Source organism: Ziziphus jujuba, chromosome 2 (assembly GCF_031755915.1).
Source record: "Ziziphus jujuba cultivar Dongzao chromosome 2, ASM3175591v1".
NCBI lineage: Eukaryota > Viridiplantae > Streptophyta > Magnoliopsida > Rosales > Rhamnaceae > Ziziphus > Ziziphus jujuba.
Genome location: NC_083380.1, coordinates 17,756,047 through 17,768,898, shown reverse-complemented (window position 1 = coordinate 17,768,898; position 12,852 = coordinate 17,756,047).

Sequence of the window (12,852 nt, the reverse complement as noted above, 5' to 3'; positions counted from 1 at the left end):
GGTGCCCTCTCTTTCTTTTGTATTTTCAGTTCTCTCCAAAATCTTTTTACATTTCGTTTTCGACTTTATTTTCGAATCCGCGCTCTTTTTTTTTTTTTTTTTTCCCCTCTAATTTTCAAAGGTAGTTTTTTTTTTTTTTGGTTTTTGGAATATAATTATTTTAAATTACAAAAATTACGAAATAGGTATTACAAAAGGGTATTTTATTAAGTTAAAAACAAACAAATAAATTTAGAAGCACAATTAATTATTCAAAACATTTAATTTAACTCAAATAATTATTTTTGGCATGACTTTTTATTTAAAAGTGTAAAGTAAGTTTTTTTTTTGTTTTTCTTTTTTGGATCTAACGTAAGGGTGAAATTATATAAATATAAAAAAAAAAATTACGGCTCCACGTTGGACATATTTTTGCTTAACATTTTTATTAGGAGGAAATGTTACTTGTGGAATTTATAGTCCGTGTATTTTAAAAAATTTAAAAAGCAAAGGTTTTTTTTCTTTATTTTTTTCTCGAATCTAATGTAGCAAAACCCATAATATGAACGTCTTTTTTTTGTTTTTTTTTTTTGGGCTTGGGAATGAACGTCTTTTTTTAAGATTCGCCCATCTGGGCTTTTAATTTTTTATTAACAATACAATTTAGCGTGATTTGATTTTGATTATTAGTGGCATTTCATGTGACTTGCACATGTAAATATGAAATTGCAATTTCATAAGTATTAGTTTCTCGCACTTGTGTTGTAAGTGGCTAAAATGTATTTTTTGTTTATAGCTGTAATTTAAGTTTGTGTACATCTAATATTGTCATTTATAAGCACTTTGATTGTTCATATATGTGCATGAATAATTTGAGCAAATATCAACTGAAAAAAAATATGAAATGGGAAAAGTGTATTTGTTCTAGTGTATAATTGATATAATTTGATTAAAAAATAGATTTAATTTGTATTTTGTGGTCATTTCGTGAATAGTTATGTATTATTCATGTGTTGAAAATTATTTTCACTTAAAACTATAGTTAATATGGTTTGGGGCTCTTACAAGAAAAGTGGAAGTGTGTTGTTATTTGTTATCATTAATAATTATCACCATTTTTTATTTGTTATCATAGTAATTATCATCATTTTATATTTTATATTTTAATTTTATTTGTTTATTTTAAAACTTTAAAAGTATGTTTATTAACGATGATAATTTAAATTATTATTTGGCATATAAGTTGTCAGTTGTGGAAAATAGTATTTTTCAAAATGAAAATGTTTTAAGTTTTGAATTTTTAATGGTTATTTTGAGGTTTAGATTCCATAGCCTAATAGAAAGAATTCAAATAAGTTTAGCGATTATAATAAGACCATTGTTATTTGAAATTAATAATAGGCTTTTCGAATTAATATTCTTTTTTTTAATGCCAGTTAGTACCTTGTTTGATTTTTTATAATTTCATAAAGTTTTAAATTTTTTTATTTTATATTTTTGTTATGTATATATGTAAGTGTTTTATTCTTATGAAAGTTTTTATGAAGGCAATTGGGAAAAAAAAAAAAAAAAGGTTTACATAGTCAAGTTGAATTGGAAAGGTATTTTATGAATTGAAAATTATTTTTCTTTTAGTTAAAGTGTTTTTGTTCATTTATACTTAGTTATTGTGCATACTTTCTTATTCTATTTGTTTATTTTTTGTTTAGTTTTGAGAAGGGTTTTGCTTAGAAATAAGATGGTTGGATTGCATAGTTTTTTTCTTAGATTTTGTTTCGATTCAAGAGCATACCGATTTCTAAGTTGGGTAGTATTATATATGTTGTTTTCTGTATCATTTTATTTTTCTTGTTTGTAATTTTTTTGTTAGAGTTTGCTAAGATGGTACTTAAATAAAAACAAATTTGAAGAATCACGTAAGTTTAATAACATTGGTTCACTCTACATGTCTGCGAGTGAGTTTCCTCGTTTACATGCTTTAGAAGATAATTTATTTTTACTTTTTACAGAAATTGTGTTGTGAATTTATTTTAAAATAATTGTGTACTCAAAATCTTTAGAAAAAATTATTTGATACTTTAGAATAGATAAAATACAAAATAGGAATATATTATATTTGTAATAAAAATAATGTTATAATTATAAGTAGAAAGTAGAAAACAAGCTTGGCTTGGAGAAGCACATTCAAAGATACCATCTTAAAGCCTTTATAGCCTTTCCTTATTTAGGTTATGATGGTCTACAAAGACTTCAAGATAGGATCTCAAAAAACTCACAACCAAAATAGTTGAATAATACATTAAGGTTCAAAAAAATCAATATTGAGAGTTTAAAATATGAAAATTTCTATGAAAATATCGGAAAATATCAAATATTGATAAAAAAATTATGAAAATTTGTTTTAAAAAATGAAAATTTTTATTAAAATTTTAGAATTAGCTTATTTAATGCATCAATTATCAAATTGATTATAAAACTTGCTAAAATATTGAATGGATGTTATATCTTTTTTAATGAATTGATTTATAATAAGCATTAATAACTATAGATGAATTATTATTAATAAAAATATGTCAAAAAATACATATATGATAAAATTATTTATTAACTAAAATATATAAAACAATTATTACAATTACATTGTAGTTCATAAATGTCATCTCAATACCACATAGAACTTCTGGGTAGTTGAAAGTCATCGGTTTCTTCCTCATTTTGATTTTAAGATGTGAAATGTGAGAAATAGTTATGAAAAGATGTATCTCCCTAATAATTTTGCATATAATTATTAATATGCCAACCATATGGATCTTCCATGATTGGTTGACTATGTGCATAATTACTATTTTCTGATGGTTGAGTTTGAGATAGTACCCATGAGTTGTTACTTGATGACATTCCATAAATATTCAATGAATAAGGGTTATGAAAATGACTTCCAACTCTCATAGATCCAAAATTCATAAAAATCAAATCTTCTTCTTGCGGTGACATCTCCATTATAGATTTATTTTTACGTATATAGTCTTTTTCAACAGTACCGAATCTTTGATTTGCATCTCTACTCTCATGATCTTCATCTTGCGTTGCATGTGTGTAATATTGTTCACCAGTAAATGGACTTAATCCAACTTCTTGACTTGGTGATTCCCTTTGGCCACTACCTTTTCTAACTTCTTCAAAAATGTTTTAAAAAAAAAAAAAAACATGTGAATTGTTAGGATTTTTTTTTTCAAAACAAACATTATTATTTCACATGTATATATTTCATCATCTATTTATCCACATTTGTAAAACAGATATTCCCAACGATAAGATTTGCCAGGTTAAAAAATATAATTTATAATCTTTGTATTTTTGCTTTATTGATATTTAATAAGTAGAACTTATTAATGTTATTCAATTCAATTCATTCCATTCTGCTTATAGCACTAAATGTTTAAAAGCACTTAAAGGGTAAAAAAAAAAAATTATCAATGAAGTTAATTTGATTAAAAATGTTACTAAATGTCAATAATATTATGAATTTTTTTAAAAAAATTCCCTAGATATTTTTGAAATTTCAAAAATTTCCATGGAAATTATAGATTTTTTAACCAAATTGTTAAGGATTTGATATGGATATTTTTATGAAAATTTCCATGGAAATTTTGACGAAATTTTAAAAATTTTAATGGATATTATGAAAGTTCAATCCATTTCTATTTTGTATCTAAATTTTATTTTGATCCCTTAAAAAATGAAAATATCGAGGAAATATTGTATATTTTAAACCTTGTAAATACATCAAATCACAATATCATCTTGCTCAAACACTCAAAAGAACAAAATTAAAATTGGTGAGTAGCAAAACTGTTTGTAAAGTTAGAATTTTTATGTGTCCATAGAATGCTAGAATGTGTGGCCTTATATAGGTTCTTAGATTTGTAGCCTATACAAAAATATTAATTAGACACATTTAAACCAAAGTCAAAACTGTCCAATTAATATAATAATAAATATCTAGTTATGAAATTTAAAATTTAATTTTAAAAATCTTTTAATTTCTACAATCCCCATAAAAAGAATTTTAAACTTGAGGTGTCTATATATATATATATATATATGTATATAATTTTGGACAACTTTATACCATGCAATATAGGTGCTTCCAAGCTTTAACCTTCACTTAGTGATGATAGTCTCCATTTGAAGAAACTGAGTGAATTATGTGTTGAAATCTATCTTTTTCATCAAACTTTTTACTATTTCACACATCGTATAGATATATAGGACTTGGCTTAGCCAGTTAGCGCAATTAATGGTCATATGCTCATCTTTTGATTTTTCATGAGAGTTTTAGAGAATAGCCCACATAGGTGAATCTTCCAAGGGTATATGTGATTTATACTTTGCGAGAATTTGCTTGCGTTAGACTAATTCAAGGTTAATACATTTCCTTACATTACATTATCAAAACGCAATTTGACATAAGGATGAGCAACATTGTCACCTTTACAATATCTCCTCAAAAGTAGTGCTTAATAAGTCATGCAGTATGGGTTGTTTCTATCCATTGAATCTCATTCATGGGATCTTCAATCACAAAAGTTGGGTTACTTCCCTACATGACTTCTTTTCGAGCTTAAGCCCATCCCCTTTGACAATTCAACAATTTTCCCTCTAGAAAGAACTTTTGTCAAATGATCTGCAATGTTATCCTTAAATTTCACATATTCCAATAAGATAATGCTTCTACTCAAAAGACCTTTTACTGATTTGTATATTACTCTTATATATCTATTAACTTTTTTATTAGTATGAGATCATCTAAATCAATTGTAATTTGCAATCAAAATGAATTGAAATAGGAGGTATTGGATTATCTACTAATGGCATATCCAATAATAAATTTTGAATCCATACAACTTCAATACAAGTTGTATCTATCGCAATCAATTTAAACTCCATAGTACTTCTAAATATAATAGTTTGTTTCTCTGATCACCAAGAGACTGCAACCCCACCAAATAAAAATATATAACCACTAGTTGATTTTACAACTAAATTATTGGTTATCTAATTTGCATCACTAGATCTCTCTAAAATATTAGTAAATCTTTTATATCATAATGTATAATTTATCGATCCTTTGATATATCTAAGTACTCTTTCTAAGGCATTCCAATGCTCTTTACTAGGATTATGTGCGTATGTATAAAGTCTCCCAATTGCATAAGCCATATTAGATCTAGTTGTATTAGCTATGTATAATAAAAAACATATTATTTGAGAATATTTCAATTGAGAAAGCAGTTCACCTAAATTCTTTCTTAAGTGTATGTTTGAACCATATGGTGTTGTCTTAGGATTACAATCAAAATAATTAAACTTCTTCAACAATTTCTCTATGAATCTAGTTTAATTTAAAGTACTTCCTTATTCTTTCCTCTCAATTTTCATACCTAAGATCACATATCTTCCAAATCCTTCATATGAAAACTTCTAGATAAGTAAAATTTTACATCGTTCACTATTTCTAGATTTGTCCTAAATATCATAATATCATAATATCATCAATATATAAATACAAAATAACATGTTCTCCATTATTTTCCTTATAAAACACACACTTATCATGTCTATTAATTTTAAACTCATAATCTAAAATAACTTTATCAAACTTCTTATGCCATTGTTTAGGATGTTAAGGTAACTGTTTGTAAGTTTCTCTTTTTAACCTCCCGATAGGAGTGGTACTTGGGTTGCTGAAAATACTACTTGACACCACTTAATATATAATGCGGTGCATCACTTGTTTTCTCAGTATATTTTTCAAAACAAAATGTTTTAAAATGTATTTTATCATATTTTATTATTTATTTCAAATTGATGTTTTAAAATGTATTTTATCATATCTTTATTATTTATTTTTAATTTTAAAAATACATTTTATCATGTTTTTATTATTTATTTCAATTTGATGTTTTAAAATGAATTTTATCATATTTTTATTATTTATTTCAAACTGATGTTCTAAATTAATTAAAATTTTGTTTTTATATTAAAATTTTCTAATACAAATTTTATTTATGATTTTATTTTACCTTAATTTAATAAATTGTTACTAAATTATTTTCAATGTCAATTTTAATTTTTAAATTATTTGTATTTTACTTATTTATTTATTTTATTGATTTTGGGGGTTTAAAATGATGGATTTTGTGAAAATAATTTTAAAAATAAGAACTTTTCCAACTGAGTGAAATCGTGAGGGTTTTGAGAGAAAATTTTTAATTTCATTTATTCATTATTTTAATTACTTATTTATTTATTTTTTGTTTATTTATTATTAACCACCTTTATTTTGTATTATATTATATTGTTATAATTTATGTAGTAGTTGAGTCAATCACTGGGATGATTAACATTTCATTATTTTTCTGTTTTTAAATTTGTTCTTCTAGGCCCAGATTAATAGGTGTTGACCGTCTGGGTGCGAGTTCGATGCCTTTGTTCATCGCAGAATCCCAAAAAGCTCTTTTTGTTTTCCTTTCTTCCTTATAATATTTCTTCTTTAACCCTTTGTGTTGTATTAAACTCTGTATTCATTTGTAAACCCTAGTATGCTTTAAATATTGTGTTGAATATTTAATTATTTAATATTATGTTGTTCCCTATTTTGTTATATTTTGAAGCATTGCATTTGTGGAATCTTTATTGCAAAGTAGGAGGAAAAAAATTGCAAGTGTGTTTTTTATGTAGAAAATTTTATGACATGTCCAACTCTTAGAAAAGATGCTGTCGGATTTTTTTTAAGAAGGTCCAATAGGATTTTCTGAAAAACACGGCTTATCTAATATTTGGATAAGGGATCTTGGATACAATCCATACTCTATAACTTCATTAGGGGTTAAAACTATAATTATTAAGTTTATCAAAAGCTCAATATGCACCAAATCAAAAATAGAATGCTCGATATGGTGAATTTAAAAATTGAAGGTGTAAATTGCATCATTCTAAAACTGTAAGGTACCAAAATAAAATTAATCTTTTCATCCATATTTCGGAAAATTGTTTATCCCTGTAATATTTTATTTCTAAGAACTTTTATGCTAGGTACTTCAGCCCAAAAACCTATAGTAACAACTATGAGAGGCTTGTTTTAGATGTTTTTTAATTTTTTTCTTTCGATCAAGAAATGTTGGATTGTACCAGATCGACTATTTAAATTTTATCCAATTATTTTGTATTATTTAAAATTTAACCAAAATTGATTGGATAAATTTAATGACAAAAAAAAAAAGATTCAACATATTTAAATCAATCATGTCGGAATGATGTGAATCTCAACAGACTTCTGGCAGCCATCGTGAGCTGAATTTTTCAACTAGCTAGACGTGCTATTACTATAGACACAATTATTTACTCATATGGCAAATTAATACATAAACATATTATTGATTAAAAAATTAATATAATTTAAATATGAATTAGCTTGCGCTCTGCCATATTTGATAGATAAATAAATATTTAAATGGATAACTAAATACTTAATACAAATCAATAAAATATTACCACATCATTCAACATGTAATTTGATAAATGAATTTTCTAAACATTTTGGCTTCTCTACCATATATATATATATATATATATCAATTCAAAGTCACTAATTAAACAATTTACTATATTTATATGATCGATACTAATAGGCACTATAAGAATCGCAATGATAGGAGACCAATTAATGTGTCGTTTAAAATAAAAGCCGATATTTAACAAAGCGTTGCTTGAAATGGTGTCACTAAAATTATTAAACAAAAAAAGTCAACACTTTAAAAAGTGTCGCCTAAGATTCAAGAAAAGCCAACTTTTTTTTTTTTTTAAATAAAGACATTGTTAAATGTATTTGACGCTTTTATGAAAAGGTGTCGTTAAATGTACAGTAATAACTGATACTTTAAAAAAAAAAAAAACGTGGCTAAAAGTTAAAAAAAAAAGTGAACTCTTTTTTTAAAACGCGGCGGGTATTGCATATATTTTTAACAACGCTTTTATTAAAAAACGTCGGCTATTATGTGAACATTTAGCGATACTTTTTAAAAAAAATCAGCTTTTCTTAAGATTTTTAAATGTTGACAAAATAGCCGTCACTTTTCAAAAAAATGTTGCCAAAAATATATACAATACGTGATGCTTTTTCAAAAAAAGATCGACTGTTCTCCTTTGTAGTGACGCTTTTATGAAAAAATGTCGTCTTTACTTCCTTTAAAAAAAATAAAAAAATTGAATGGTGCTTTTAATTTCGTCAAATTCAAATTGTTTAATAGCTACCTTAATACAAAATAATTAATAGATAACAAATTTAAAATAAATATTTGCATAACAAAATAATATTCAAATAAATTAAATATTAACTCATATAATAATTTTAGAATTTGATCAACTATTTTATATATTCAGGTACAAACAAAAGTAATTAAACTACTATACTTATTGAGATGAAAGGTTTGAGATCATAATTGATGCCTATTCGGTTCTAAACCAATTAATATCATCTCATCACCAAATTACACCCTCATACTAGACGTGAAAAAATTATGTTAAAAAATTATTAACATATATACAAAATAAATAAATATTAATTATTATAAAGTAAATAAATATATGAAATGTTAAAATTATAATTGTTCATAAGATTTTCCAACGTATATTTCTCCTAATGATATCTCTCATTATCATCATGATATAAAAACCACATTCGATGTTCCTATGCTACTTAAGAGTCTAAATTTGCAAACATTAATTTAAATGTAATATTAGATAAGAAGTACTTCATGTGTAAGATAACAAGTATATAAATTAATAACTAATAATGCTTACTTTAAATATAATAATTACCTTTCTGTTGTTTCGCCATCAAAGCTTTTTTTCCGGTGTCTTCCCTTATTTCCATTTAACGAATACACTATACAAATATAAATATTGTATAATAATTTTAATATTATGAAAGTTATTACGCAATTAATTAAATAATATATTAGTTAATTAACTTACTTATCGAGCAAAGATCTAAAGGTTTTATGAATATAATTCTTCAATGAATCATGATATTATACTACTGTTCAGTAGAGATCAACGACACCTAATATCCAATGATTGCTAATAACACCCATAAATTATTACTTAATATGTCACTTTATTAAATTAACTATGTAACAAAATATATTATAACTTTACACAATATACCTTGCACAATATGGAAAGAACTATAGATGACATTGTTTTGCATGTTGCCATCTACTCAATATATTTATAATCTTTCATGAGGATTTGGATGACCAGCTGGTGTAATGACAGTGGGATGAACAAAATAATAATTTCCTTCATCTTGGATGCCTATGAATCCATTATATGAGTGTCTACATCATCTAATTACAAGTAAATATAATTTTTATAATGATATTTATAATTAATTGGATTGAAAAATTAGATATAAACAAATTTAAATTTAAGTTACCTTAACAAGATGCACTTGGAAGATAATTTGTGCATGTAACAAAACTCACTTATATCATTCTTTGATACGCACAAATCTTGTTTATACCCCACGGTTTCTTCAGTCATACAAAATATCCATAAATGATAGCTTTCGACATCCTCGATCCGATGTAATAACTCGCGGCTCCATGGGGTAACTATTAAGGCATCATCATCACCACCTTGATCATCCTCAACATGTGGTTTTTTCGAATTTTCCTACAAATATCAACAAACAAAATGTTTGTATAATAAAAACAAAATTATTTAAGACATATATGTCAGGACCCGTCCAGAATTCCTTCCCCGGAACCCTAGACAGCCCTGATCCCAGGGAAACCCTACCGGACCCTCCAAAGGAAAATCCGACAGAGCCTCCCCTAAGGGATTTACTTACCACAAATTACCTGCACTGAAAACACACTTCTAAAAACATCCCCTTATTCCTCCCACAAACTACAAACTGATTCCACAAATTCCAGCACTTCTCAAAGCAACAACAGTCCAGTGCATAAATAAAACAGAAGTATTCCAATAGTATACAGAGCTTTAAGAAGTGCTAAACAACAGAAATACAACAAGGCTGAAAAGAAATAATACACTGAAATGAAAGAGTACAAAGAAACTCCTCGAAACACAACAGCAGCGGAAAACTTGGTTCGCTCCGGAAGAACGTCTACCACCACTTGCACCTAAGGGAACGGAATTTAAGAGTGTGAGATGCTAATCATCTCCGTGAGTAACCCGAAATACTGAACACCTTTTAATAATAATAATAAAATAATAACAATTAAGGAGTGGAACAAATACCAACAATTAATAATAAATAATAATAACCTTTGGAAAATAATGATTTCCCTCAAAACTCTCACCAATCGCTCCGTTTGAAATGTTCCCTTTTTAAAACCTTTTCGCAAAACCCAATGTGCATACCTCCCAAAAACCAAGGGATTAAATAATTTAACAACAACAATTAAATAAATACATACCCCAAATATATAATAAAACTATAATAAATTATAATAAATAAATTTTGAACACCTTTGGGGTTTAAACCATTATTTGCAATTACACCGACAATTACACCTAACGCACCACACCATATACCGGTGATGCCCTCCGATACCCAGCGTCCCGAGCACCGACTGGCGGGAGGTTAAAGAGATAAACCTGCAGTGGTCACTTCGGCGTCCCGACAGTACCGACTGCTAAAAACCATCACCCGGCCAAGGAGGGGGGCGGCTGTGCGCAACAATAACCTTGCCTGCCCACGGTCCAATGGCAACTCACGGGTGAAGTAATAACCGTGCGCTAAACCAGATAATAACCGCGCACTACCACGTGTCCATACACCATACACCAGAACACCAATACTGTATGAGTGCGTCTAAAAATAAACATACACAACCAACCGTACCGTTTTTCCAAAAACCACCGTGGGAAGTATACCAAATTTTTCACAAAACACCATCCCACATATTTTTATTTAAACAACCCGGTACGAAACAGCGATAACAACAAACCACAATTTTCTCGAAGTACAAGATGCAACCATAAAAATACAGCGGGCATAATTTATAAAATTTAACCAAATATTTTCATAAAATATTTAACCCAATTATGCCCGAAAAATCAAATTTAAAAAAAACACATACAAATACTACCAAAATACACCTTGCTCATGCATAATAAATAATTTAAACCACAATAAAATTCATACATAAATCACACCACATGAGCATAATTTAAATACTAAATTAAATACCAATTAAATTTAATTAATTGCCCAAAATAATTTTTGAAGGTGGGTCACTCACCTGGAGAGCGCAAATCAACTAAGATCCTCCTCGGGATCCACTCCACTACTCGCGCGTGCACCGAATCGAAGCTCACGTGATGAGGATCACGGATTCGGTCTTACTTTCCGGTGATCGAACCCGACGGGGTCGGAATCTCGCCGGAAAGCTTTTCGAGTTTCGGCTCCGCAATTCTCCCAAACCGTCGCGAATTGGCGGAAACGGAAGTCGGATTTGGGTTCAGGAGGTCGAACACTGCGGACTGGAGCTGGCCGGAATTTTCGGGTACTCGCCGGAACAGTAATTTCCGGCAGGCCGCCACGTCACCGGCAACCGTCACCGGAACAGTATTTTCCGACGGTGGCCGTTTGCTGTGAAATTTTGCAGATTTGTAGATCGTGAGGAGAGCAATCCAACGGGACCAACGGTGAGCAAAACGGAGGTCGGACGGCGGAGAAATCACCGTTTGAAGATTTTCGACCCCTCGCCGGAAAACGCTCCGATCCCGGCGCGTCGGTGGTCCGATGGCCGTGATTTTTGGTGGGTAGGCCGGACTTGAGGAGAGGATCAAGGCTGTCAGGCGCGTGTGGCCGGAAAGTGGCCGGAACAGTGCCGATTCGCGGTGGCCGGCGGTGGAGGGGAAAAATCGCCGCCAAACTTCGGACGTCCGATCCGGGCGCGTCCGGCGGCCGTTCACCGTGAAACTTGGAGGTTTTGCCGGAAATGAGGTGGGCAAGCTTTCTGTCCGGCGCGTGTACAGTAACTCGGCCGGAACAGTGGAAAACTCCGGTGGCCGGCGGTGGCTCTCTCTCTCTCTTTCTCTCTCCTCTCTCTCTTTCTCTCTCTTCCCCGATAATTTTAACAAATAGAAACCCTTGTGTGACACTGTTCATGCCACGTGGACCAATCAGAAATTGACACGTGGCGTTTCACTGTTCACCGACCCAAAAAAAACATTAAAATAATACGGTATCCGGTAAACTTCAAACGTCCATAACTTTTTAACCGGATGTCCATTTTGAGCGTGCCGCTAGTCTGTGAACTCGTATCGACGAGCACTTCACAACCATGCATGAGTCAAAGCTCAATTCCCCATAAACAAAAAGTCAACCTCGGCACTCCTTGGACAGTTTGGACCGCAACTTGTTTCGTCCATAACTTCCAAACCGTAGCTCCGTTTTCGACGTGCTACCAGTCTACGAACTCGTGGCATCGTGCACTTCGCCACGGTACCCTAGGCAACTCGAAATTCCCACCGAGTCAAAAAGTCAACTTTTGACCCCTTTGGTCAACGGTCAACAGTCAACCTCGGTCAACGTGCACGGATTCCGGTGCGATTTGGGACGGGGTGTTACATATACATATAAATTATTATATACAATTGTATCAAATGGTATCTCATCCGATGGTAAAATTACAAATTCTATAATGTCAAGACCTATCCAAGATCCCTTACAAAAATCCTAGACAAGCCCGATCCTAGGAAAATCCTACCGACTCTTCCAAAGGAAAATCTGGCAGCATCTCCCCTAAAGGTTGGACTACAAAATTCCCT